Source organism: Zea mays, chromosome 5 (assembly GCF_902167145.1).
Source record: "Zea mays cultivar B73 chromosome 5, Zm-B73-REFERENCE-NAM-5.0, whole genome shotgun sequence".
Taxonomy (NCBI): Eukaryota; Viridiplantae; Streptophyta; class Magnoliopsida; order Poales; family Poaceae; genus Zea; species Zea mays.
Genome location: NC_050100.1, coordinates 73,865,903 through 73,889,839, shown reverse-complemented (window position 1 = coordinate 73,889,839; position 23,937 = coordinate 73,865,903). Strand labels below are relative to the sequence as shown.

Genomic DNA, 23,937 nt, shown 5'->3' with positions numbered 1-23,937 from the left:
GAAATTCTTTTTCAAAGTCTTTTGCAAATAGTCAAATGTAAATGAATAAGATTTCGAGAAGCATTTTCAAGATTTGAAATTTTCTCCCCTGTTTCAAATGCTTTTCCTTTGACTAAACAAAAGTCCCCCTTAATGAAATTCTCCTCTTAGTGTTCAAGAGGGTTTTAGATATTAATTTTGAAAGAGGTCATACCAATTTGAAATTATATCAAAAATAAGATACCAAAAAACTTCTTTTAATACAAATTGAAAGACTACATTTTTGAAATTGGTGGTGGTGCGGTCCTTTTGCTTTGGGCTAATACTTTCTCCCCCTTTGGTATGAATCGCCAAAAACGGATACTTGTGAGTGAAATATAAGCCCTTTTACTTTGTCTCCCCCTTTGGCAAACAATATATGAGTGAAGATTATACCAAATTGGAGAGCGGTGCGGAGTGACGGCGAAGGATGAATAATTCGATGGAGTGGAGTGGAAGCCTTGTCTTCGCCGAAAACTCCATTTCCCTTTCAATCTATGACTTAGCATGAAATACACTTGAAAACCGCATTAGTCATAGCACATGAAAGAGATATGATCAAGTGTATAAATGAGCTATGTGTGCAAGGAATCAATCAAAGTTCCTAGAATCAAGAATGTTTAGCTCATGCCTAAGTTTGGTAAAAGTTTTCTCATCTAATGGCTTGGTGAAGATATCGGCTAATTGTTCTTTTGTGCTAACATATGCAATCTCAATATCCCCCCTTTGTTGGTAATCCCTCAAAAAGTGATACCGAATGGCTATATGCTTAGTGCGGTTGTGCTCAACAGGATTATCCGCCATGCAGATTGCACTCTCATTATCACATAGGAGAGGAACTTTGGTTAATTTGTAACCATAGTCCCTAGGGTTTGCCTCATCCAAAGCAATTGCGCGCAACAATGGCCTGCGGCAATGTACTCGGCTTCGGCGGTTGAAAGAGCTACGAAATTTTGTTTCTTTGAAGCCCAAGACACCAGGGATCTTCCCAAGAACTGACAAGTCCCTGATGTGCTCTTTATATAAATTTTACACCCTGCCCAATTAGCATCTGAATATCCAATTAAATCAAAGGTGGATCCCCTGGGGTACCAAAGGCCAAACTTAGGAGTATGAACTAAATATCTCAAGATTTGTTTTATGGCCCTAAGGTGAACTTCCTTAGGATCGGCTTGGAATCTTGCACACATGCATACGGAAAGCATAATATCCAGTCGAGATGCACATAAATAGAGTAAAGATCCTATCATCGACTGATATACCTTTTGATCTATGGATTTACCTCCCGTGTCGAGGTCGAGATGCTCATTGGTTCTCATGGGTGTCTTGATGGGCTTGGCATCCTTCATTCCAAACTTGGTGAGTATGTCTTTAGTGTACTTCGTTTGGCTAATGAAGGTGCCCTCTTGGAGTTGCTTCACTTGAAATCCTAAGAAATACTTCAACTCCCCCATCATAGATATCTCGAATTTTTGAATCATAATCCTACTAAACTCTTCGCAAGTAGATTTGTTAGTAGACCTAAATATAATATCATCAACATAAATTTGGCATACGAACAAAACATTTGCAATTGTTTTAGTAAAGAGAGTAGGATCGGCTTTTCCGACTTTGAAGTCATTAGCGATAAGAAAATCTCTTAGGCATTCATACCATGCTCTTGGGGCTTGCTTGAGCCCATAAAGTGCCTTAGAGAGTTTGTAAACATGGTTAGGGTACTCACTATCTTCAAAGCCGGGAGGTTGCTCAACATAGACCTCTTCCTTGATTGGTCCATTGAGGAAGGCACTCTTCACATCCATTTGATAAAGCTTGAAGCCATGGTAAGTAACATAGGCAAGTAATATACGAATTGACTCAAGCCTAGCTACAGGTGCATAGGTTTCACCGAAATCCAAACCTTCGACTTGTGAATATCCCTTGGCCACAAGTCAGGCTTTGTTCCTTGTCACCACACCATGCTCATCTTGCTTGTTGCGGAAGACCCACTTGGTTCCTACAACATTTTGATTAGGACGTGGAACTAAATGCCATACCTCATTCCTCGTGAAGTTGTTGAGTTCCTCTTGCATTCACTACAACATATATGACCTTCTATGACGATTGTACGATGACATTAAAGAAATTTGTCATTAATTTGATTCGTTTATGACGATTTCTAGCCGCCAGCCAAGTTTAGTGACAAAAATCTAACATCTGTCATAAAAAATGTCATAAATTATTCACAAATCATATTTATGACGATATTACTTGACATTTTGCATTTGTCATTGAAAAAATTACTCGTCATAACTTGTCATACATCATGATTGTGATGATATCAAATAACAATGTCAAATTGTAAGAGAGATTTAATCTATTTTTAGAAAATAAAATCGTACAATTTATCTCTGTGCTCATGTTCTGTAGTAAGGCCACGTCATACTGGATATGGAGTTATGTATGATATTGTGGGTCACATGACGTGTTTTATTTGTTTAATAAAATTTTAAATTTGCACGTAGAAAAGTAGCATGTAGATACGCCATAAAAGCGTACACCATCTATAGGCACACAAACCCTATATATTCAATAATGTATGTTGAATTTAGAAGAAGAAAATGATGAGCTATGATGTAAAATGATGTAGACTTAGACTATCTTCAGTGGGTATGGGGATAGTCTAAACCTATATTATTCTATATCACGTGATCAACTTATATCATTCTACATCATGTAAATCACATGATGTAAAATAATGTAGGCTTAGACTATCCTCGTACACATATTCAATATTCACTCTACGAACAGCACAACTTATAGTGTAGAATAATGCAAAATAGTGTTTTTGGCTAAACTATGAATAAACTGTTACATATGGTCTTACGAAACTAAAACATTATCGTTATAAAAATGGGGGAAATAAAAAAAATAATGATGAACCTTGAATAGAGTTTTGGCATCCTTTACAAATGTACCAATACCATTACACCAATAATATAATTTAATTTGATATAAACAAAAATCTCTATTTTTTAAGCGAGAGTCGTGTGTGGTACTTTGAAAAAAACTCACAGTTGGGTTCGACCTTGCCGTCTCCCACTCTCCCTTCTCGCGCCGTTGGAGGCAAATCGCCGCGCCGCCCCCTCCGCCCCCGTTGTCCGCCTTGGTTCCCTCCTCGCACCTCCCTCTTCTGCCCCCTCCCTCGTTGCCCGCCCTCCAGCGACAACTGCTCCCCTCCCACACGCGCGACTCCTCCCAGCACCGTTTAGGGTCTCGCGACTCGGCGGCGAGGCGGCCTTTGTCGGCAAACTCGGGCACGACGAGTTCGGAAGAATGCACGCGGCCATCCTCCACAACAACGGCATCGACTACTATGTCGTCGTCTTCGATGTGGGCGCGCGCACTGCACTCGTCTTCGTCACCCTATGCGCCGATGGGGAGCGTGAACCCCAGTGCCGACATGGTCCTCAATGCCAACGAGCTCATTATGAGGGTGAGTTTCCCTGGCTCCATGGTGGCCCCATACATTTGCGCTCCATGATCTGTAGACGATCCCATCTATTGATTTTGATGCTTGGATCTAGGAAGCGACCACTAGGTTTCTTGCATTAATTTCGTGTGGAGATGGCGCGACACAACCCTGACGGTGATCCTCTTCGCCGCATTCTCACATATATGCATCGCCATCTCTTTCCTTCCCTCTCCCGTCCAGTGGCGAAGCCAGCATGGAATCGAAGCCTGAGCACTCGGACCTCTGGTTACTGGCTATTGCTGTCCCTGTACTTGCTGGTGTCTATATGGTGGTGTGGATGCCTGTACCCGCGAGGCGAACACCACACATGGGTGGATGCGGAGCCCGGGCATATGCCCGGGCGTGCGAGGCATTGACTCTGCCACTGCTCCCTTCATAGATCTGCTGAATAGTCGTTGTCACGTTCTTGTTCTTGAGGGCCATGTGCCATGCGCGTGGTGGACTGATGCATGGAGAAGAGCGTTCTTGTTCTAGAGCCTAGCAACCATGTGTGTACTTTTTTACTGTTGAAATGAACTTCTTGTCATACTTCTGTGGGGAAACAAAATTGAAGCATTCTTTTTCTGTAGATGTTGGCATCTAATTTCCTTCCTACACAATAATGGTTTCTATTTATCATCTATTGCTTATGAAATAAATTGAACCAATAGTTGATCTCTTATTCTTGCTGGGAATGGACATCTTTCTTTCTTTTTTAAATAATCGGAGATAGTAGTAATGTTGACATTGCTCCATTTCATTTATGATGAATATGGACATCCTTTATGGCAGTGCCTGCTTGCATTAGTAGCCAACAATCATTTTGTTTTAGTTGTACATATACATGCACTTTCATGCCCCCAACTGTTTGCATGTCACTTTGACAAAGTTATTTATATTATGTGGATAAGAGCTTTTGCATTCTAGAACCATGCCAACCGATGTCCACTGGTGTCATCACAGGTTCTAAAACCGTGCTAGAATTTGCATTTTAAAGCAGTTGCTACACTGATGACTAGTATATTTCCCCTCATTTTCTTGAGTATTTTATCTTTATTTAGGAAAAGGTGAAGGTAAAAACAGCTAGCTTTTGTTGCAAGCATGTTCACATGAAGCCCTTTTATATAGATAAATTAATGTTCATTCCGTTTCATAATTTCTTAGAGGAAAAGGTGAAGGTAAAAACAGCTAGCTTTTGTTGCAATCATATTCACATGAAGCCCTTTTATATAGATAAATTAATGTTCATTCCGGTTCATAATTTCTTAGAGGTATGCACGACCTGCTGAATTTGGCCTAACAAATGGCTGAATTCTCACCTTTTACGTTTTGTTTACACTTGTGTCCTACAACCTCATTTTATAGATAATCTGATAATATATAGGTGGAGTACCTTCCTGTTTTCTACCCTCTTGAGATCAAGCAAGAGAATGCCCTTCATTATGGGAGGACGTAAGTATGGGTGGGTGGGTTTGTAGGGGCTCTTGCGCCTTCTTTTTGTTAATATATGATGGCCCAACTCTGAACAAGAAGGGGTTCAATTAAATAATTTTTGGCAATTAGCAAATAATTTTTCACAATTGAAGAAAAAGAGGTTTGGTTGAATAAAAACAATACTAAATGACACTGTGTTGTTCAGCTCTGACTCAAATTTTATATGTTCATAAATAGATATTTGTTGGTAAGGGACATAACACTTCACATGCCCATATGACTTTAGAAGCTCATGGATCCTTTTAGTGTCTCCTGAAATTGAGGTAACTACAATACATATTGTTGAGAGCTGCCATCTTGGGTAAGAGTTGTACTAACCCCTCTTCGTTCTCATGTTTGAAAGGTATATGAAGGGATGATAGTTTGATGCCATCCACGTGACAGTGACCTTGAGGTAAGATGATCAAATACATATCACTATCTATTTCTTTTTCTCTGTCCATACTTGAGACCAATGTCTCTTTGGTAGATGGATCCTATGAAACTAAATAACTTACAGACATCCGAGCCCTTAGAAAGGTTCAAATTGTCCGTTTGTCTCCACCTCGATTGGTATATCTTCTTTCCGCTCTTTTACTGAGATATCATGAGAGATGGTGTTTCTTTTATGTAAAAGAAACACAATAGTGCAATGCCTGATCAGTTGGTTAATTGAGCACTGTAACTTGGATAGATGTTGTGGATCATTTCTTTGTCACACCACATGAGATAGCTGCATCGTGCATTTATTTTGTGCTTCCACTAACAAAGATTAGACGCTAAGCAGTAATAGAGAGGCACTGAATACCAGCATTCTACATTAATACATTATGCAGGCCATTGACACCAATATAGATCATGTTGAGCCTGAGCACAAAGACCTTCTGAGAGGTTATTAACAGCAACCTGCATCTTCACATTACTTTTACAACAGGATTTACATTGCCTCATTAATATGATGACATCCAAATTATCTTTTCGCAGTCCATGAAGTGGGAGGTGGCTCTACAATGTGTTGCATCCACTCAGTTGGATCTAATCTTACTCGTACTAGGGAGCTACTAGAGTTGTAGTAGAATGTGTTCATGCAGAGCGGGCAAGAAGCTTTCACAGTGGGTAAGGATTCAAACAGGACTCCAACAAGTGTGCATGAGGTATATACACAATTTGATCTCCCAATAGTCAAGAAATGTTATAGTCTAGTGTCTTGGTGATCTCAAATATTGTGTTAAATGTATTTGTCTAAAACATTCTTGCAGCTGGTTGTACCTATTTGTTCCCTGGAAACTGGAGTGCTTGGAAAGAGAATCAAAAGGTCTCTAACTGGTGGGCATGAGATGCAGTCTACCCAGGACAAGTGATCAGGGAGGCTAGCATGGTAAACTTGACATTTCTCCTCATAAATTATCATAAGTCGCACATAACTCAATCCTACAAAATAAATATGTTCATCTTATAACTAACATCACCGCTGCATGACAGCATGAATGGTGAGCTGTAATTTTCCATGAAAATGCTGCAGGTGAAGGAAGCAATACTCCAACATGTCAAGTTACAAAACCTTCAAGTTCAGTGAGATGGGGTGACAGGAGTAGCTAACCACAGTTGAGGCGACAAAAATACATATCCAAGTTTAGGTCCTTGTGCAGATAGACAGATAAACAAGTATGACAGTCACTTCAGAAGTAGCTTCCACTCCCTATGTTTTGCAAGGTAGAGAGCTCCACGATGTAGATTCCAGACCCAATGTTGCGCAAGGTAGTAAAAGTTGTACACATCTGTTAGCCTGTTGCTGTTGTTGATCTGGTGATGAACATTCTCTTCTACAAAATCAAAAGATGTTTTATTTACATAGAAATTGGACATATGAAGCTTCTGTTGAGTGCATGATAATTCAATATATTATGGGTTATATTCCATGATATGAATTCATATGATGTGTTTCTTGTGATGACGATTATAGTTGTGTCACAAATGCTTCGCCACATCACTTGCCATGCCAGGTGCCACCTCGCAATTTGTGGAAAAAATCGTCACAACAATTTTGTCACGTCATCTGCCACGTAATCAAATCTATGACAAATGTTTTTGTTATAAAGGTTTTGCCACACCATCGCCATGTGGCAATGCATGGTTGTACTAATTGTGACGTTTTTACAGTCACTTATGACGAAATAGAGAGTCATAGATTTAGTGACGAATCTAGTGTGTGTCATAAAATCTATGACGATTTTTTTATAATCGTCATTGTAGTCCATTTAACACGCACCTTCTATGACGGTGGCCTTTTCGTCATAATGGCGTCACCAAAATACAACCTATGACAAATAAACACTAGTTAGTGACATAATCATAATGTCATAGAAGGCCTAAAAGGTTGTAGTGATTGCCAACACCCAATCCGAATCCCTTAATGTGTCTTCTACCCTGTATGACTCAATAGAAGACACAAAGGAGTAATGTTCACAAAAATGAGCAACACGAGATCGAGTGGTTACCCCCTTATGAATATCACCGAGGATGGAGTTCACGGGGTGATCTCGTTGTATTGCTTGGTGGACTCTTGGGTGTGGCGGTCTTGTGCCTCATCATCTTCCTTGTCTTGATCATTAGCATCTCCCCCTTGATCATTGTCCTCCTCTTGAGGTGGCTCCTCTTGATCTTAATTTTCATCATCTTGAGCTTGATCCTCATCTTGAGTTGGTGGAGATGCTTGCATGGAGGAAGATGGTTGATCTTGTGCTTGTGGAGGCTCTTCGGATTCCTTAGGACACACATCCCCAATGGACATGTTCCTTAGCGCTATGCACGGGGCCTCTTCATCATCTAGTTCGTCAAGATCAACTTGCTCTACTTGAGAGCCATTAGTCTCATCAAACACAATGTCACAAGAAACTTCAACTAGTCCAGTGGACTTGTTAAAGACTCTATATGCCCTTGTGTTTGAATCATAACCAAGTAAAAAGCCTTCTACAGCCTTAGGAGCAAATTTAGATTTTCTACCTCTTTTAACAAGAATAAAGCATTTGCTACCAAAGACTCTAAAATATGAAACAATGGGCTTTTTACCGGTGAGGAGTTCGTACGATGTCTTCTTGAGGATTCGGTGAAGGTAGAGACGGTTGATGGCGTAACAAGCGGTGTTGATTGCTTCCGCCCAAAACCTGTTCAAAGTCTTGTACTCATCAAGCATGGTCCTCGCCATGTCAAGTAGAGTTCTATTCTTCCTCTCTACTACACCATTTTGTTGTGGAGTATAGGGAGAAGAGAACTCATGCTTGATGCCCTCATCCTCAAGAAAGCCTTCTAGTTGTGAGTTCTTGAACTCCGTCCCGTTGTCGCTTCTAATCTTTTTTATCCTTCATTTTGAGCCTGTCTCAAGAATTCTTTTAGGGTCTCTTGGGTTTGTGATTTTCCTGCAAAAAGAACACCCAAGTGAAGCAAGAATAATCATCCACAATAACAAGACAATACTTACTCCCGCCGATGCTTATGTAAGCGATTGGGCCGAATAGATCCATGTGGAGTAGCTCAAGCGGCCTGTCGGTCGTCATGATGTTCTTGTGTGGATGATGAACACCAACTTGCTTCCCTGCTTGACATGCGCTAGAAACCCTGTCTTTCTCAAAATGAACATTTGTTAGTCCCAAAATGTGCTCTCTCTTTAGAAGCTTATGAAGATTCTTCATCCCAACGTGGGCTAGTCGGCGATGCCAGAGCCAACCCATGTTAGTCTTAGCAATTAAGCAAGTGTCGAGTTCAGCTCTATTAAAATCAACTAAGTATAGCTGACCCTCCAACACTCCCTTAAATGCTACCGAATCATCACTTCTTCTAAAGACAGTAACACCTATATCCGTAAAAAGACAGTTGTAACCCATTTTACATAATTGAGAAATAGAAAGCAAGTTGTAATCTAAAGAATCTACAAGAAAAATATTGGAAATAGAATGGTCAGGTGATATAGCAATTTTACCAAGTCCTTTGACCAAACCTTGATTTCCATCCCCGAATGTGATAGCTCTTTGGGGATCATTGTTTTTCTCATAGGAGGAGAACATCCTTTTCTCCCCAGTCATGTGGTTTGTGCACCCGCTATCAATGATCCAACTTGAGCCCCCGGATGCATAAACCTATAAAACAATTTTAGGCCTTGTTCTTAGGTACCCAAACGGTCTTGGGTCCTTTCACATTAGAAACAAGCACCTTGGGTACCCAAACACAAGTCTTTGACCCCTTGTGTTTGCCCCCAACATATTTGGCAACTATTTTGCCTGATTTGTTAGTTAAAACATATGATGCATCAAAAGTCTTAAATGAAATGCTATGTTCATTTGATGCAATAGGAGATTTCTTTTTAGGCAATTTAACATGTGTGGATTGCCTAAAACTAGATGCCTCACTCTTATACATAAAAGCATGATGAGAGCCAGAGTGAGACTTCCTAGAGTAAATTCTCCTAATTTTGTGCTCGGGATAACCAGCAGGATACAAAATGTAACCCTCGTTATCCTGAGCCATGGGAGTTTTGCCCTTAATAAAGTTAGACAGTTTCTTAGGGGCATTAAGCTTGACATTGTCTCCTTTTGGAAGCCAATGCCATCCTTAATCCCAGGGCGTCTCCCATTATAGAGCATGCTTCTAGCAAATTTAAATTTTTTATTTTCTAAGTCATGCTCATTAATTTTGGCACTAAGTTGAGCTATGTGATCATTTTGTTGTTTGATTAAAGCTAGATGATCATGAATAGCATCAACATTAATATCTCTACATCTAGTGCAAATAGTAACATGCTCAATGGTAGATGTAGAGGGTTTGCAAACATTTAATTCATCAATCTTAGCATGTAAAATAGCATTTTCATTCTTAAGATTGGAAATAGAAACATTGCAAACAATTAAATCTTTAGCCTTAGCAATTAATTTTTCATTTTCAATTTTAAGGCTAGAGAGAGATGCATTCAACTTGTCAATCTTAGTTATCATACTAGCATTATCATTTCTAAGACTAACAATTGAATTATCACAATCATCTAACTTCTCAACCTTAGCAATCAATTTAGCATTTTCACATCTAAGGTTGGAAATAGTGTCATGGCAAGTGCTAAGCTTACTAGTCAATTTTTCACATTTTCTACTTCTTGAGCATAAGCATTTTTAACCTTAACATGCTTATTATTTTCTTTAATTAGGAAGTCCTCTTGGCTATCCAAGAGTTCATCCTTCTCATAAATGGCTCCTATCAATTCATTTAGTTTTTCTTTTTGTTGCATGTTGAGGTTGGCAAAAAGGGCAAGTAAATTATCCTCATCATCACTAGAGTTCTCCTCATCACCAGATGTTGCATATTTAGTGGAGGCTCTAGATTTTACCTTCTTTTTGTTGTCCCTTTCCATGAGGCACTTGTGGCCGACGTTGGGGAAGAGGAGACCCTAGTTGACGGCGATGTTTACGGCGTCCTCGTCGGAGGAGGAGTCGGTGGAGCTCTCATCGGAGTCCCACTCCTGGCAAACATGGGCATCGCCGCCCTTCTTCTTGTAGTATCTTTTCTTTTCCTTCTTCTTCCCTCTCTTGTTGTCGCCCCTATCACTGTCACTAGAAATAAGACATTTTGCTATAAAGTGATCGGGCTTACCACACTTGTAGCAAACCTTCTTGGAACAGGGCTTGTAGTCTTTCCCTTTCCTTTGCTTGAGGATTTAGTGAAATCTTTTGATGATTAAAGACATCTCCTCATTGTCGAGTTTGGAGGCGTCGATGGGGAGCCTACTTGACGTAGACTCTTCTTTCTTTTCTTCTGTCGCTTTGAATGCGACGGGTTGCACCTCGGGTGTAGAGGTGGCGCCTCGCTCGATGATTTGTTTGGAGCCTTTGATCATTAGCTCAAAGCTCACAAACTTTCCTATCACTTCCTCGGGAGACATTAGTTTATATCTCGGATCACCATGAATTAATTGAACTTGAGTAGGGTTAAGAAAAACGAGTGATCTAAGAATAACATTGACCATTTCGTGGTCATCCCATTTGGTGCTCCCGAGGTTGCACACTTGGTTCACTAAGGTCTTGAGCCGGTTGTACATCGCTTGTGGCTCCTCCCCTTGATGAAGCATGAAGCGACCGAGCTCCCCCTCGATCGTCTCCCACTTGGTGATCTTGGTCACCTCGTCTCCCTCGTACGCGGTCTTGAGTACGTCCCAAATTTCTTTGGCACTCTTCAACCCTTGTACCTTATTATACTCCTCTCGACTTAGAGAGGCGAGGAGTATAGTAGTGGCTTGGGAGTTGAAGTGCCGAATTTGGGCTACCTCATCCGAGTCATAGCCTTCATCCCCCACGGATGGTTCCTGCGCACCAAACTCAACAATGTCCCAAATGCTAGCGTGGAGTGAGGTTAGATGGTGCCTCATTTTATCACTCCACATACAATAATCTTCACCATAAAAAACTGGTGGTTTGCCTAGTGGGACGAAAAGTAAAGGAGTGCATTTGGAAATGCGAGGATAGCGTAAGGGGATCTTACTAAACTTCTTGCGCTCATGGCGCTTAGAAGTGACGGACGGTGTCGGTGTTTTGGGTCCGACCGCACACCCGGGGTTGCCCCTCAAGGTGTTTTTAGGAGTAGGACGGTGTCGCCGACTGTAGAAATATGGTTCGTGCCAGGTGCACGAGGGACGATGGACAATGTTTACAGGTTCGGGCCGCTTAGAGATGCGTAACACCCTACGTCCTGGTGAGTATGCTTGGTGATTGAGGTTACAAGGTAGCTCTCTGAATTGAGAATGCAGAGAGTTGAGGTGGGTGGCTGAGTAAAAAGGGTCGATCGTTTTGAAGGGGTGCCCCCTAGGCCTTATATATTCGACCGTGGGGCAATACACGTGGATATGATAACTATGTGCACCTAAAAGATAGTGAAATGTTTGAGTTTATCTCTCTATAGTTCTGCCGACCTATCCTCGCATGGCTCCGTTGCATGGGGGCTCCAGCGCGGGAAAGTCGGATCTCTGTTGTGGTCGCTCGCTCAACGTTGTGGGCCGTCCGGGCTTGCACCAATCCGGCCTCATGTCAACCTGCTTTGCTGATTGTCCCTCCCCAGGCCCACGAAAGAATGATCTTACGATTTATTGGGCCCTTGGGCCTTTCGTGAGGTCTTTTACTCTTCTAGTGGACCCGGGGGATATCTGTCCCCCACAAGCCCCCGATCTTTGGGTTGATTTTGAGGTAATCAGCCCAAAGATCCCAGGTCCAGCTTGCAGGTAATTCGGGGAAAACGATTTCTTACTGTCTCCTCCTGCTTTGATCACTCGTAAACTGAAGCTTTGTTTCGTGCTTGTGCCTTAGAGGTCGGCATTTCATTTTGTAGGACCCTAAACTTCATTGGGTGCACCGGAGGTGCACCCAATGGGTGTAGCCCCCGAGCTTCGAGTAGATTTTAGAAAATAATCTACTCGAAGGTCTTCATCAGAAATTATTTTCATCTTTACTCTTGTGCTTTGGTTGAGGACTAGCCTTGTCTTTAATCTTGTCTTATGCCTTAGAGGTCGGCACCATCTTGGCTTGAAATGGTGATTCATGGGGTGCACCGAAGGTGCACCCAATGGGTGTAGCCCCCGAGCTTTGAGTGGATTTTTGAAAATAATCCTCTCGAAGGTCTTCATTTTGTGTCCTTTTGCTGAGAATAACCCTTTCTTTTTTCTGAATGCCTTAGAGGTCAGCATTATGTCATCCATATTATGCTTTAGAGGTCAGCATGTATTTTGTCTTTTTCAGCCGAGTTCGTGATCTGCCCATATCTCGCTAGGTGGTGCAATTTATTCGCTCTGTGACTGATTGGACATTTGATGGACGCTCTCTGTCTAGTCTTCACGTCGCTTCTGTCGGTCATATTTTGTACTTCATCGACTATATTTGGCTTTCCTCTGATCCTTACTGATATCTCATTTTTGTCTTGAGGTATTCATTGCATGCCCTGCACGGATGTGACAGTTTTGAAAAATATACTGATAATTCCTGGGCGTCCCCCCCCAATGGGTGTGGGCAAGGGACGGCTTGGTACGCTGAGTGTTTTAGCCGGCTGCTTCTGAGTAGTAATGTGATGTGACAGCGGGTGTAATCATATCATCCGCGTTGCTGACTGGAGTCCCAATGGGTGTTGTGTTGCGTGAAACGGCATCAGCCGCCTGACGTGTCTTCAGACGGGTTGAAGTGCTTATTGAATGCTTTGCGACTGTTCAGTGACCGTGGTTGGAGGTGAGCGGTTGCCTTCTTCTTCTATAAATAATGTCGTTGCCTCTCTGGCTTTTTCACATCTCTTGCTGTTCTCTGTTGCCTGCTTTTCTTCTCTCTCTTTCGCTTCCACCATGGGCAAGAACAACAAGCGCAAGCGTGAGCCGACTCCTCCATCGGAGGATTTTGGTGACTCGGAGTACTCAGAGGAGGAGTTCTCCTCTGAGTCTGAGGGGTCTCCGGCTCCCATCCCTCTGCATGAGTCGTTTGATGATTCAGACGACTCCTAGGGGCTTGCGGCGGAGGTCTGGACTTACATCCGGGCCGTCGAGCGCTCCGGGCTCGAGGGCTCGGATGAGTCGGAGTACTCCTCGGACGAGGAGGACTCGTCCGAGGAGGACGGCGGCGGCGATGGCGAGGACGACGACAACGACGACGAAGGCGGTGGCGGCGGTGACGGTGACGGCGGCGGCAGGGGCGGCAGCAAGGATGGCGACGGCGGCAGCAGCAGGAGCGGCAGCGGCGGCGGCAGCAGCAGGGGCAGCAACAGGGGCGGCAGCGGTAGAGGCAGCAACAGGGCCAGTGGCTAGATGCCACTGGTCCTTAGATGTTAGTATAGTATAGTTAGAATAATGTAGTATTATTTAGTAGTGTAGAGTAGTATAGTGTAGTGTAGTAGTAGTAGTAGTAGTAGTAGTAGTAGTAGTAGTAGTAGTAGTATAATGTAATGTAGTTATAGTAGTAGTAGGGAAGTATCAACTCATAATGAGTTGATTTGTAAGTATGATATCTTCCATTTAATGAAGAAATTATGTTGCCTTCTCTGTGCCAATTATCTTGCTTATTTGTGAAGTTGATTTCCTTGGAATTTGTAAGTGAATAACTCTGGCATCATTTCGACATTTTTAGAGGTAGCTGCCGAGTAACTTGTAGACGACGTCGGAGTTTTAGAGGTAACTGCCGAGCGACTGAAGACAACGTCAGCGTTTTAGAGGTAACTGCCGAGCGACTGAACATGATGTCGGAGTTTTAGAGGTAACGCCGAATGACTTGAAGACAACGTCAGCGTTTTTAGAGGTAACGCCGAGTGACTGAACACGATGTCGGAGTTTTAGAGTCAACTGCTGAGCGACTTGAGGGCGACGTCAGCATTTTAGAGGCAACGCCGAGCGACTTAACACGATGTCGGAGTTTTAGAGTCAACTGCCGAGCGACTTGAGGACGACGTCAGCATTTTAGAGGTGACGCCGAGTAACTGAACACGATGTCGGAGTTTTAGAGTTAACTGCCGAGCGACTTGAGGGCGACGTCAGCGTTTTAGAGGTAACGTCGTGCGACTTGAAGGCGACGTCAGCGTTTTAGAGGTAACGCCGAGCGATAGCGGGCTGCGTGGGCCACTTTGAGGATAATAGCCGAGTGATGATGTGGCGCACCGGTGTTTTGAAAGTGACTGCCGGGTGATGACGTGGCACGCCGGTGTTTTGAAAGTAACTGTCGGGTGATGATGTGGCACGCCGGTGTTTTGAAAGTAACTGCCGGGTGATGACGTGGCACGCCGGTGTTTTGGAAGTAACCGCCGGGTGCTGACTGGGCGCTTTTTGAAACGGTATCTGGCTCGAGAATATCCCATAAGTGCTGCGCTTTTAGCCGCCTCTGCTTTCCGTGCCCTAGTTTTTGCTTTCTTGCTTCCGAATCCTCTCTGCAATTCGCCTCCCACTCTACTCGCCGGTAGAATCGAGATGGCGCCCAAGAGGAAGGCCTCGAGTTCGTCTGCCGCGGTGATTCCTCCAATCGACCCCAACAGACAGTTGCCTTTCGCAGGTAACCACATGTCTGTCATCTCCGAGCCCGAACTTCTCCACCTAGTGTCCATCGGGGTCCTTCCCCCGAGGGAGCTCTGTTCTTGGCGGATTTGCCATGGGGTCACTGTCCCGACAGAGGATACCCATGAGTCCGTGATTTACGCTCCTTTCCTTCTCCGCGGCCTCGGTCTTCCAATTTCTCCCTTTTTCCGCGGCCTCCTTGATTTCTACCATCTTAACTTGACCCATCTGAATCTCAATTCTATCCTGCAAATTTCCATTTTCATTCATTTATGCGAAGCTTTTCTTGGCGTGCTGCCACATTTTGGGTTGTGGAAGTACTTGTATCACTGTCGCCCTGGGATGGACGGAGGGCAACATCAGTTGGTTGGGGGTGCTAGCTTGGAGATGCGCCGCGGGAGGAAGACTGAGTATCTTGAAATCCCTCTCAAAGACAGCATCAAGGGATGGCGCTTGGAGTGGTTCATTGTTGAGAATTATGGAAACTCTCTCCCCCCTCGATCGGGAAGACAGCCGGACGTTCGCACCCCGAGTTGGACCGAGTCCCCCACGGATCAGGAGGTAGCTGAGGCAGGTGCTTTGCTAGCTGAAGTTGGATTGCTGAAGGAGAGGGGTCTGACTGCTGAAGCTGTGGTTACTGATTTTGTCTTCAAGAATATTCAGCCGTTGAAAGACAGGGCATACCCGGCTTATCTGTATCGAGGCCTAGCCGACTCAACTCGGGTTACCAACAGAAGAATTCCCTCCGTAGACTTGGTAAACCGACTTGAGATGATCCTTAGAGGCAAGGTGTCAAATGTTGGCGCCCCAGTGGCATACTCAGCCTGGAACTTGCCTCCTCCCAAAGCCTTCACTCTTTTTGTGTCGAATCCACCTGTCACTGATGGCAATTTGGGCCTTAGAGTGCGACCCTCTGCTGAAGAAGTTAGCGCCTTGGTTGCCTCGCTCGGGGAGATTCCTGATGATGAACGGCAGGTCCATTTTGAGGTGCCCCTGAATCCTAGTGATGCAGAGATAAGTGCTATGCTTGATTTGCTGGCTGAGGACTCTTCTGATGCTGCTCCTGCTGGGACATTGGTGGTGGCGCCCCTCCCAGAGGCTGGTACGATCTTGGATATTCAGAAGCCTGCCAGTACTCGCCCGAGGCGCCCTTGCCGAGCCAATCAACCTGATCCTTCTACTGATGAGCAGAAAAAGAAAAAGAGACGCCTCCGGCGAGTATCCAGTTTGGATCGGGACGTTGGTACTTTGGTTCCTGCTGCTGAAGAAGTGCCTGTGACTGAATTTATTGACACTGACCCCAATGGGTGTGCCCAATCTGCTGCTGACCCCAATGTGGGTGCTCCATCTGTTGTTGATCCCAATGGGGGTGCTGCCTGTGTTGCTAATGAAGACGATGGGGAGGAAGAGGATGAAGTTCCTTTGACTCGGAAAAACAGTCGGCAGTTCATCGCTAGTGGTGAAAGTAGTGGAGTTCCTTCTCCTGCTTTGTCTGCTCTCATTGGTCTGCAAGAATTGTCCCTGGCGAATTTTGATCAGACTCTTGAGGATATGGTTCCAGAGGATTTGTTATCAGAGCCAGCAGATGATGGTGTGATGGAGGTTTGTGCTGATGTGCTTGATGCTGGGTTGAGGTCGTCCCGTGCCTCGTCGACCTTAGAGCGCGATCTCGAGGGTCAGGAGACTGACTTGGATCGTCCTGGTCCCATGGAAGTAACTGAGGGCCCATCAGCCTTAGAGGTGGCTACCGCAGAGAACTTGGACCCCAAGGATGGTGTTGACACTTGCCCAGCCCCCGAGGATGTTGCCGGGGATGACTTGGTTCGGGTGGGAAGTGCAAGCCACTGCCCAGCCCCCGAGGGTGCTGTCGGGGATGATCCGGCTCAAGTGGGCAGTGCAAACTTTTACCCAGCCCCCGAGGGTGTCCGAGCGGGGTCTCCCTCTTGTACTTCCATGGACGTTCATGCGGGATCGCCTCCGCACTCCGGCTGCATGGTGGTAGCCCAAGCTTTGGACCAGGGAGTCGCTTTAGAGGGCAGCGTCCCCGCTGACCAAGTTTTAGGCTCTGTTGATGGCACTGAGTTAGCTCTTGTCGGTTCGTTGCAAGCTGCTTCGGGTGGCGGCCTTACGCCCGGTCATCAATTGATCTCTCATGATTTGGGGGTCCCTTCGTTCTTTTCCAACCTCCAGGTACTGTGATATATTTTAGCTTGATTTTTACACCGTAGGAACTGTTGTCATTACACTCATCTGCTCTCTTTATCAGGCTTTGGTGGACGGGATGGCTAGCCAGCTGAGGTTACAGGGTGCTTCTGTTCCAGAAGTAGCTTCGTCTCTTGCACGTTGGAATCCAGTGTTACTTCAACATCGTGTCTCTGACTTGGAGGCGACCAATGCTGGTTAGTGCTTTTTTGCTTCTCTTTGTCTTCACTATTAAACTGCTTTACATTCTGACCCCTTTTGTTTGATTGTCTCCTGCTAGGTATGACTCGGCAGATTTCCACTCTTGAAGAAAAACATTCTCGAGATCAAGCTGAATTGGTCCAGCGGTGCTCTGACTTTGAAGAAAAGTATTCTCAAAGTCAGACTGAACTAGCTCAGGTCTCTACTGCCTTAGATGACGCCAATGCACTGAGCTCTTCCCTTCACGCTCAGCTTAATTCTGAAAAGGTGACTTGTGAAACTGTGCCTTGCCTCGTTGTGCTCCTATTGCTTGCTTGATGTTTGAGGGAGTTGACTTTTGTTTGTAGGAAGAAAAACGTATCATTGCTGCTTCTCGCGACAGTCTTGACAGATTGTATCGCGATTCTAGCAACTCGCTGACTATCCTGGAGAGGAGTCATCGCTTCACCATGGAAGAGTTAGACAACCAACGCTGTAAACTGCAGGAATCCACGGATGAGGTGACCCGGCTCAAGCAATTGATATCAGCGAAGGATGCTACTATCAAAGAACTCTGTGCTTCCAAGAAATCCATCGCCCAGGAGTTAGAAGCTGCTCGGTTGGCTGTCAAGGTTGCTGAAGAAACTTCCGTTACTCTCAGAGCACCAGCGCGACAGAGCCATGTATAAGGCCATTCGGGCGAGATGAATCTTGATGAGGAGACCCGACGTGGTTGTTCCCGAAGATATAAGGGCTGACGTGAATGCTGCTCCTGATTCCTCGAGTCGCCCTTCCTCGTCGATTGCTCCTGAGAAAGATATCACAAAATAGAGAAACATTTTGCGTGCTTTGAGCGCGCGGTTAGCATGGTCAGACATTTGTTAGAGGATGTCATTTCAGTACTTAAACGACATTGTTATTCTCCTATTGTTTCAGAATTCATCAGTTCGTAAATTTGCAGTAGTAAAATGATGTGCGATGGTTTTGAAACTTATTTGCGGGATGTAGAAGTCATCCCTGTATGAGTAATCGTAAGCGCGTCAGATCGCCTTGAGTTGCTACTGACTTAAGTCGGTTGCTTTTGTTAATAGGGCATAGTGGTCACCCCGAGTTATGTAGGCGCGAGCATGTTGCACCGGCTTAAGTTGTTGCCGACTGAAAGGGAATTAGGCTTACACCTAGTTCCTAAATGATTTTGGTGGTTGAATTGCCCAAAACAAATAATTGGACTAACTAGTTTGCTCTAGTGTATAAGTTATACAGGTGTAAAAGGTTCACACTTAGCCAATAAAAAGATCAAGTATTGGATTCAACAAAGGAGCAAAGGGACAACCGAAGGCACCTCTGGTCTGGGGCACCGGACTGTCCGGTGCACCACCGGACAGTGTTCGGTACACCAGAGGACTCCAACTCAAACTCGCCACCTTCGGGAATTTCCAGAGGCACTCCGCTATAATTCACCGGACTGTCCGGTGTACACCGGATAGTGTCCGGTGCTCCAAGGAAGAGCGGCCTCAGGAACTCGCCAGCTTCGGGAAATCAGAGCGGCTGCTCCGCTATAATTCACCGGACATGTCCGGTGTACACCGGACTGTCCGGTGCAACTTCGGAGCAACGGCTACTTCGCGCCAACGGCTACCTGCAGCGCATTTAATGCGCGCCAGAAGCACACAGAAGTCAGGAACGCGCGCGCTGGCACACCGAACATTGAACAGTACATGTCCGGTGTGCACCGGACATCCAGGCGGGCCCAGAAGTCAGAGCTCCAACGGTCGAATCCCAACGGAATTGGTGACGTGGCTGGCGCACCGGACATGTCCGGTGTGCACCGGACTGTCCGGTGCACCATACGACAGACAGCCTCCACCAACGGTCATGTTTGGTGGTTGGGGCTATAAATACCCCAACCACCCCACCATTCATTGCATCCAAGTTTTCGAGCTTCCAACCACTATACAAGAGCTAGCATTCATTGCAAAGCACACCAAAAGAGATCAAATCCTCTCCCAACTCCACACAAAGCTTTAGTGTCTAGAGAGAGTGATTTGTAGTGTTCATTTGAGCTCTTGCGCTTGGATCGCTTCTTTTCTTTGGCATTCTTTCTTGTGATCAAACACTCACTTGTAATTGAGGCAAGAGACACCAATTGTGTGGTGGTCCTTGCGGGAAGTTTGATTCCCAAGTGATTTGAGAAGAGAAGCTCACTCGGTCCGAGGGACCGTTTAAGAGAGGGAAGGGTTGAAAGAGACCCGGCCTTTGTGGCCTCCTCAACGGGGAGTAGGTTTGCGAGAATCGAACCTCAGTAAAACAAATCCGCGTGTCACACTCTTCATTTGCTTGCGATTTGTTTTGCACCCTCTCTCTCGCGGACTCGTTTTTATTTCTAACGCTAACCCGGCTTGTAGTTGTGTTTATATTTGTAAATTTCAGTTTCGCCCTATTCACCCCCCTCTAGGCGACTATCACCGACTTTAGCCGATTGCTCCGTTAGCAGGGCATAGTGGTCACCCCGAGATAGGTAAGCGTGAGCATGTTGCATCGGCTTAAGTCATTGCCGACTTAAGTCGATTGCTCCGTTAGCAGGGCATAGTGGTCACCCCGAGTTAAGTAAGCGCGAGCATGTTGCACCGGCTTAAGTCGTTGCCGACTTAAGTCGATTGCTCCGTTAGCAGGGCATAGTGGTCACCCCGAGTTAAGTAAGCGCGAGCATGTTGCACCGGCTTAAGTCGTTGCCGACTTAAGTTGATTGCTCCGTTAGCAGGGCATAGTGGTCACCCCGAGTTAAGTAAGCGCGAGCATGTTGCACCGGCTTAAGTCGTTGCCGACTTAAGTCGATTGCTCCGTTAGCAGGGCATAGTGGTCACCCCGAGTTAAGTAAGCGCGAGCATGTTGCACCGGCTTAAGTCGTTGCCGACTTAAGTCGATTGCTCCGTTAGCAGGGCATAGTGGTCACCCCGAGTTAAGTAAGCGCGAGCATGTTGCACTGGCTTAAGTCGTTGCCGACTTAAGTCGATTGCTCCGTTAGCAGGGCATAGTGGTCACCCCGAGTTAAGTAAGCGCGAGCATGTTGCACCGGCTTAAGTCGTTGCCGACTTAAGTCGATTGCTCCGTTAGCAGGGCATAGTGGTCACCCCGAGTTAAGTAAGAGTGCAAGTTAATCATGAACAAACTGAGTATCTTGGAAGCCCTTTTTTATTGATGACATATTTCCATTTTACAGAGTACATCGTCGTCCCGATAGCTTTTGAAATACAGCTAGGGATAAAACTTCCTGAGGTGTTCTATATTCCAGGAGTTCCCGACTTCTGTGCCGTCCATCTGAGTGAGACGATATGATCCTGGCCGAGTGACTTCTGCTACTATGAAGGGTCCTTCCCATAAGGGTGGTAACTTGTGCCGTCCCTCCCCTGTTAGAATTCGGCGGAGGACGAGATCTCCTACTGAGAAGGATCGCTGCCGCACGGCCTTGTCGTGATAGCGCCTTAGAGTCTGCTGGTATCGTGCTGATTGGATTACTGCATTCAGCCGTTCTTCCTCGAGTACATCAATGTCCTTCAGCCTGGTGGCTTCAACTTCTGCTATGCTTTCGAAGATCAACCTTGGCGCTCCGAACTTGAGGTCGGCTGGTAATACTGCCTCTGACCCATAGACCATGAAGAAAGGAGTGTTTCCATGCAGAGCTCGGCTAGGCTGGGTTCTTAGGCTCCAGACGACATAGGGCAATTCCCTTATCCATTTTCCTGCGAACTTTTCATTATTATCGAAGACCTTTTTCCTGAGTGCTTCTAGTATCATCCCGTTGGCTCGCTCCACCTGCCCGTTGGCTCTTGGATGTGCTACAGAAGCATACTTGATCTGAATGCTTTTTTGCTCGCAGAAGTCGAAGAACTCTGAACTTGTGAAGTTGGATCCTAGGTCAGTTATGATGATGTTTGGTATCCCGAATCTGAATATTATGTCTTGTATGAATTCCACGGCCTTAGCTGAGGTCAAAGAGGCAATAGGTTTGAATTCTATCCATTTAGTGAATTTGTCGATTGCTACCAGTACATGAGTGTATCCTCCTTGGGCCTTCTTGAAAGGTCCAATCATATCCAGTCCCCGGCACGCAAAGGGCCAAGTCACTGGTATGGTCTGCAGTTGTTGTGCTGGTAAATGTTGTTGTTTTGACAAGTACTGGCAAGCTTCGCACCTCTGAACTAGTTCGGCTGCATCACTCTTCGCTGTTGGCCAATAGAATCCTGACCTGAAGACCTTCCCGACTAGTGTCTTAGATGCTGCGTGTACTCCACACTGCCCAGAATGGACCTCATCCAGAAGTTGCTTCCCAGTAGATGAGAGGATGCACTTCATAAGGACGCCTGATGCACCCCTTCTATATAATGTTTCCCCAATGAGTGTGTAGTGAGCTGACTGTCTAGCAATACGCTCGGTCGCATTTTTGTCATCTGGTTCCTCTTCATTCTTTATATACCTGATGATTGGCCTTCTCCAGTCATCAGAGTCTGACTCCAGTTGATTCACAATATTACACTCTTCTGCTTGATCCATTGAGATGCTCGGCTGTAGTATTTCTTGTACAAAGACTCCAGGTGGGACCTGAGTTCGACTGGATCCTAGCTTGGACAATACATCGGCTGTCGTGTTCCGATCTCTTTCTACATGATGAAATTCCAGACCCTCAAATTTATCTTCCAGCTTTCGGACGACAGTGCAGTACTTTCCCATTGAATCGCTTGAACAATCCCACTCTTTGTTTATCTGGCTAATGACTACCAGAGAGTCTCGGTACACCATCAGTCTCTTGATGCCCAATGATATGGCGATGTTCAATCCATGGATCAGAGCTTCATACTCGGCTGCATTGTTGGAGGCCGAAAACAGCAACTGGAGGGCATATTTGAGGTGCTCGCCTCCAGGCGCGGTGAAGAGAATTCCCGCTCCTGCTCCCTACAGCTTCAGCGAGCCATCAAAATACATTCGCCATACTTCTGCAGTCTCTGGGTTATCTGGTACTTGCTGTTCAGTCCACTCTGATACGAAATCAACCAATGCTTGAGTTTTGATGGCAGTGCGAGGTCGAAATTCGATGTCATGAGATCCCAGCTCACAAGCCCACTTGGCTATTCGACCAATGGCTTCCTTGTTATGAAGAATATCCCCTATCGGAAAACCAGTGACTACTATGACTTTGTGGTCATCAAAGTAGTGACATAGCTTGCGGGCAGTTAGAAGTACTGCATATAATAGCTATTGAACTTGAGGGTACTTTTTCTTCGAGGGACCCAGAACTTCACTGATGAAGTAAACAGGATGTTGCACTGGGTAGGTATGTTCTTCTTCTGCTTGCTCGACTACCAACACGGTGCTTACCACGTGAGTCATGCAAGAGATGTACAGCAGCAGATCTTTAGCTGGTTGAGTTGATGTGACTCGCCATGGCGGCTTCAGTACTGGTGGTGTTGTCAAGAATCTTTTCAGTGCATCTAGAGCTTCCTGTGCCTCTGAAGTCCACTGAAACTTATCCACTTTCTTGAGTAGCTTGTAAAATGGTAAACCTTTTTCTCCCAGCTTGGATATAAATCTGCTCAGAGCTGCCATACATCCAGTAAGTCGCTGAACCTTCTTTTGTGATCGAGGTGCTTCCATCTTCATGATAGCTTCAATCTTATCCGGATTAGCCTCAATTCCCCGGTGGCTGACAATAAACCCGAGTAACTTTCCTGCTGGTACCCCAAAAACACATTTTTCGGGATTAAGCTTCCATCGATACCGCCTCAGGCTGTTGAAAACCAGCTGTAAGTCTTCGATGAAGTTTTCCGAGTTCTCCGTTTTGATTACCACATCATCTACGTAGGCATCTACACGCTTGCCCCAGTGATCGGATAAGCATGTTTGAATGGCTCTTTGATAAGTCGCTCCAGCGTTTTTGAGGCCGAACGACATGAAGGTATAACAGAAAGCACCAAACGGAGTAATAAACGACGTTTTTTCCTCGTCTTTCTTTGCCAAACTAATCTGATGGTATCCGGAATAGCAATCCAGGAAAGACAGCACAGAACATCCAGCGGTGGAGTCTACCACCTGGTCTATCCTCGGGAGCCCGAAGGGATCCTTTGGACAATGTTTGTTGAGATTAGTATAGTCGACGCACATGCGCCAATCCACTTTATTCTTTTTGAGTACAAGAACAGGGTTGGCTAACCACTCGGGGGTGTAACACCTCTCTAATGAATCCAGCCGCGACCAAGCGAGCTAGCTCGGCGCGAATGGCCTCTCTCTTGTCGGGCGTGAAACGTCGTAGTTTTTGTCGGATCGGCCTTGCCTAGGGATAGACCTTCAGTTTGTGCTCGGCCAGTTCTCTTGGGACTCCCGACATATCCGCAGGTTGCCACGCGAATACGTCTCGTTTATCTTGTAGAAACTGGATGAGCGTGCTTTCCTATTTGTCGTCCAGGCTGGAGCTGATGATGGCAGTCTTGCGTTCATCAGCGAACCCCAGGTTAATCCTTTTAGTTTCTTCAGT

General features: G+C 45.3%; 1 long non-coding RNA gene across 4 annotated transcripts; it reads left to right on the top strand.

Moving 5' to 3' along the window:
* Window positions 1-3,043: 3,043 nt before the first annotated feature.
* LOC109939929 (uncharacterized) lies at window positions 3,044-6,903 on the top strand. Of its 4 annotated transcripts, XR_002262303.2 has the most exons (7): window positions 3,065-3,493; window positions 4,896-4,963; window positions 5,183-5,268; window positions 5,349-5,399; window positions 5,821-5,875; window positions 5,969-6,138; window positions 6,244-6,903. It is a non-coding gene; the product is annotated as an uncharacterized lncRNA (long non-coding RNA). The 4 variants fall into 4 exon arrangements; XR_002262301.1 differs by lacking the exon at window positions 4,896-4,963 and having other exon boundaries at window positions 3,044-3,493; XR_002262302.2 differs by lacking the exon at window positions 3,065-3,493 and having other exon boundaries at window positions 3,503-4,963.
* Window positions 6,904-23,937: the final 17,034 nt, after the last annotated feature.